Source organism: Apodemus sylvaticus, chromosome 6, assembly GCF_947179515.1.
Source record: "Apodemus sylvaticus chromosome 6, mApoSyl1.1, whole genome shotgun sequence".
Lineage (NCBI taxonomy): Eukaryota > Metazoa > Chordata > Mammalia > Rodentia > Muridae > Apodemus > Apodemus sylvaticus.
This window is the reverse complement of record NC_067477.1, coordinates 124,516,782-124,522,216: the sequence shown is the minus strand read 5'-3', so window position 1 is coordinate 124,522,216 and position 5,435 is coordinate 124,516,782.

The following is a 5,435-nucleotide window of genomic DNA, read 5'->3' as shown; positions in this document are numbered from 1 at the left end:
GATTTATTTAGACACCTCCCTGGAAAATAAATCAAACCAAAGGCAAACTAACTTTTTCCATTCCTCGTATTTTCCAGAAAATGAAGAGGGTTTATGGACAGTGCCTCATTCAGGGAAATGAAGCTAAGAAGCTGTCTTTAATCCCCGAGCGCACTTCTTTAATCCACTACATGTTCATAAAAACATAGACATGGGTAAACACGGACTGTGAGAGCTTCACATCTTCTCGACATGATCTGTGTCTCAGAACCTCTGACGCTTTGATCTCCTAAGGTGAAATTTTGCTATAGTTCATCCCAGACCAAGGTATGTGTGAGAGGGCACCCCTAACAGGAGGACATGAGTGCTCTCGGCAGGTTGCAGGTCAAGGAGAGTCTCTAGCTGCCCATGACCACTCACCAGTAGGTCTCCTGCTGTTGATATGGGAGAAACACCATAGGATTGGAAGCCTTCAGAAACATCCTGGAGACCATGTGGCCACCAGCACTTCCTAGAGCAACTGAAACAACAGTGGCTGTCGTGTGGCCAAGCTCACTGTCACTGGCTGGCTTGCCACGCTGCTGCAGGCTTGGTAGGTTAAGATACCGTGCACCCAAGGGCCCTCGGATAGCTCCTTCCTTTCTTTTTTTATTTTTATTTTTTTTTATTAGATATATTCTTTATTTACATTCCAAACGTTCTCCTGGCTCTCCAACACCACCTTGAAAATCCCCTAACCTATCCCTCCTTCCCCTGCTCACCAACCCACCCACTTCTGCTTCCCTGTCCTGGCATTCCCCTATACTTAGCCTTCTCGGAACCAAGGGCCTCTCCTCCCTTTGATGTCCAACAAGGCCATCGTCTGCTGCATATGCATCTGGAGCCATGGGTCCCTCCATGTGTACTCTTTGGTTCATGCTTTAGTCCCTGGGAGCTCTGGGGGTACTGGATGGGTAACTCCTTTAGCTCATTGGGTTCTTTCTCTAGCTCCTTCACTGGGGACCCTGTGCTCAGTTCAATGGTTGGCTAAGAGTGTCCCTCTCTGTATTTGTCATGCACTGGCAGAGCCTCCCATGTGACAGCTATATCAGGCTCCTGTCAGCAAGCGCTTGTTGGCAGCCACAATAGTGTCTGGGTTTTGTAACTGTATATGGGATGGATCCCAGGGGCGGGGAGGAGCAGTCTCTAGATGGTTTTTCCCTGAGTCTCTGCTCCATACTTTGCCTCTGTATTTCTTCCTGTGGGTATTTTGTTCCCCCTTCCAAGAAGGAACAAAGTATTCATACTTTGTTCTTCCTTCTTCTTGAGCTTCATGTGGTCTGTGAGTTGTGTCTTGGGTATTCCAAACTTCTAGGCTAATATCCACTTATCAGTGAGTACATACCATGTGTGTTCTTTTGTGACCGGGCTACTGCACTCAGGATGATATTTTCTAGCTCCATCCATTTGTCCATGATGGAATACTACTCAGCTATTAAATGAATTTCATGAACTCATTGTTTTTAATAGCTGAGTAGTATTCCATTGTGCAAATGTACCATATTTTCTGTATCCATTCCTCTGTTGAGGGACATCTGGGCTCTTTTCAGCTTCTAGCTATTATAAATAAGGCTGCTATGAAAATAGTGGATCATGTGTCCAAAGGACACTGTCAACAGGAAAAAACGGCAGCCAACAAATTGGGAGAAGATTTTTACCAACCCTACATCCGACAGAGGGCTAATATCTAATATATACAAAGAACTTGAGGAGTTAAATTCCAGAGAACCAAATAATCCTATTAAAAATAGGGTACAGAGCTAAACAAAGAATTTTCAACGGGAATATCGAATGGCTGAGAAGCACCTAAAGAAATGTTTAACATCATTGGTCATCAGAAAAAATGCAAATCAAAACAACTCTGAGATTTCACCTCATACCAGTCAGAATGGCTAAGCTCAAAAACTCAGGAGACAGCAGGTGCTGGAGAGGTTGTGGAGAAAGAGGGACACTCCTCCACTGCTGGTGGGATTGCAAGCTGGTACAATCACTCTGGAAATCAGTCTCGCGGTTTCTCAGAGAACTGGGCATAGTACTCCCAGAGGACCCTGCTGTACCTCTCCTGGGCATATACTGAGAGGATTCCCCAGCGTGTATTAAGTTTCTTCCTTTCATAGTAAGCACGGCAGCTCCAGGTCCCACAGGACAACACTTACACCAAAGGAGCCAGGTGAAGGCATAGGCGTGGTGAATCTATCTGTAACCCACAGTCAGCTGCTGAAACAGGGTATGGGAGAAGTCTCAGGTGTCATGGAAACCAGGGAGATTGAAGGCAAGGTGCTTGGTGGCATCTTTATGAGGTAGAAGGGACTGTGGGACTCCTCACAGACTGCATCCCCTGCTGTGCTCCTCAGATCTCTGCAGGCCCTCAAGGCTAGGGTCAGGAGAAGCTGCTCTGTGGCCTATGTGCAGTTTCCAGGCTTCTGAGGCAGAACCATTTACCCTCCTGCTCTATGGAGGGATCTGGGAATGGGAAAGGCCCCTGACTGTCTTAGGCTGAAGGAAACTAGCCAAAGACCCTGTTAAGAGTTAATGTCAATTTAAAAGATATTCCTCAGAGCTACCTGTTTCTAACACAACGCCTTGTTCTTGCAAATATCCAGAGTTCCTTGAAATTCAAAGACATTTATTCATTAATGAGATATGTCTTCTTTAAAGTTATGAGAGGCCACCCTCTCTGAGTGAGGACTCCCGATTTTCCCGACCACTCCTCAACCACTCAGGGTGCACACATTCACTGGCAGTCATTCTGGGAACAACTTTAAAAGAAACTATCTGAAGAGACACATGGAGTAAATATGTGTGTGTGGGGGGGGTACTGGGGAGATGTGGAGAGGGAAAGAGTCAGAGAGTGGGGGTATGGTGACTGCTGGGGAAGGAAAGGGGATAACTGTAGTGGGCAGGGCAGGCCCTGTAATCAGCCTGCAGTCAGGAGATGTGGGCTCGTGGAAGTTTTCTTTCCTACCTGTGTGAGCTCAGGCAACTCCCTCTGTGTCTCACTGCCCTCCTTGGAAAGCAAGACGTACTCATTGGAGATATAATGAGCTATGGAAGTATATTTGTCCCATGGTAGACTCCCAGCTGTGGTGAATGTTACCGTCTAGGTAAAATATTAAGGCCTAGATGCAATGTTAAGGCCTAGGTAACTGTCACCTTCTAGCCTGTCATTTTGTGCTGTTACTAATACTATAAGGAAACTTTCTCATACATTGTTTCTGTCGTTATTAGGGAACTTTCTCATGCCCAAGTTGTTTATATATTCTGTTATGTTCTGAGCTTTTGGAAACCAATCACTATAGAAGTCAGTAGAACTGCTTTGTAGAATTTGTCACAGTAAGTTTGGACCTGAACCAACCACCCAGCAGCACTTCCTGCAGCCATTTATAAGCTTTTATGGTATTTGCTTTTATAAACTGACCCTGGGATGGACCCTAACATAAGAGAGACACTTGCCCCAATTTAAGAAACTATTTTAAGTTAGACTTCCATTTTGAGTAGGGGTCGAGAAGAGTTTAAGTTTCCAAGATTTCCCTGAGAACTGGCATCCTTGTTGGCAAGTTCAGACATGAATGTTACACAAGACAAGTCCCCTGCCACAGCTGAGTGACCCAACCAATGGGAGCAAGATAAGTGTACAACAAAGACATGTTCCTAAGGAAGTCCTCTATCTGTAAAACCTGATTGAAGGAATAACTTGGCACAGATGCTTTAAAAGTCCTATAAGATCTTGACTTAACATCGTTAGCTCCTTAGTCTGACCCGTAGCCTTGATTGATTAGTTTGGGGTGTGGCATTCAATAAGCCGTCCCTATTTGACTGAGATAGGTGTCTGAGTGTCTTGTGTGGCCATTCCTGGACCCCAACAGTTGATAGACTTGCAAGGTGCAGCTCTTCTAGAAAAGGCTTGGAAGAAAGATGGTTTTGAAAAGTGATTCTTCAGCGGCAGGGGTGTTGTATAGGTCCAGTGACAGGATGAGGACAAAGCCACTTGTTTGTCCCACAGCTTTGTAAGTGATGCCAATGACTAGATGCCACGTCACCAAAATGTCCCTATGCCTCTCCAGCCTGTGGATGTGAAGTAACCACTCAGTTGTGTTGGCTTGCAACTAGTACACTGCAGAATCCAGGCATGCTCCAGATCTGCTTGTGAACAACACGGTTGCCCCGCCATGGCAGTCTTGGCTGCTGCCTACGTGGGCAGCTTCCCCGGAAACTGAAGCTGTACCACCAGTATTTTGCTGGAAGCACTCCTTGCTGACTTCTGAGGTCTCCAGGACAGGTAGCTTTTCCAAGGCAGGAAGGTGCTTCACTCCAAAAACATGAATAAGAATGTGAATGTTCCCTTGGGCCACAGGGCTGGGAAGCCACCCTCGAGAATTCCAGGTTGCAGCTGCTCTCCATGGTCAAGGGTGTATTTTTTTGTGTGTGTGTGTGTTTTTGTTTTTTAAGGAGAAAACAAATCACCCTACCACTCTGCCCTTTAGAAAACTGCTTATTTATTTTGCCCTGTTGTTACCACAGCCGTTTGAAACCTTTTGGCTTCTTCCCTCTTTGGTTTAAGAATGTGGCACAACTCTCCTATTGAGGTGGGAAAGGAACTCCCTTTCATCAGCTCCAAAGGGAACAAAGACAATGGAGAGAAATCAATAGGGTGATGTCAGGATACAGGTTTACAGAAGCCCGAGGATGTCAGCGGGACAACAATTAAATTGATCTCAGGTCTTGTGACAGCATCTGTGTGGTTTCTACGGCTTTGGCTCTTATGGGTATATGTGCTCAGGGCAGTCGTGTAAAAGCTCTTTGTAGGGAGCCCAGATTCCAATTTGCCATTAACCTGAATACACTCCACTCACTTCAAGCAAGTGTGAGGCTGGAGGGGTCACAGAAAGGAGCTATTCAGCAGGGATGTATTTGCTAACAGAGTCTTGGCTGTGAAGCCAAGTACAGTGTTTGCTTGCTTGGGCAGCTTCTGCTGACAGGGCCTGTTTATGTTAGGGAGGACAGGGAGAAAGCTCAGCTCAGTAATTTTCAGTCAGAACACAGATGGACAGACAGACAGACAGACAGGAATAAAGGAAAGAAGGAAGGAAAATTTTACCTTGAAATTGTGATCTTTTGACCTTATTTGTTTTGTGTGCTGGTGGCTTAGTGGGGCCCTCTTAGAGAAAGAAATGGGTCCTAGAGACATGATGTCTGCCTCCATGGTCATATGAAGAGCTGGGCAGTAGTCAATAATATGCAACAAGCAGGAGTTTGTCATCATGGGGACTGAGGGGAGTGACGTGCAGTTATAGAGAGACAGACATTGGTTTTCTTGATTAACACTCAAGGCAGAACAAGACCCAGCCTGCTTCCAGATGAACACACCAGCATTCACCCCTATGCGTCATGGACTCCTAAAGCTTATTAATTAAGCT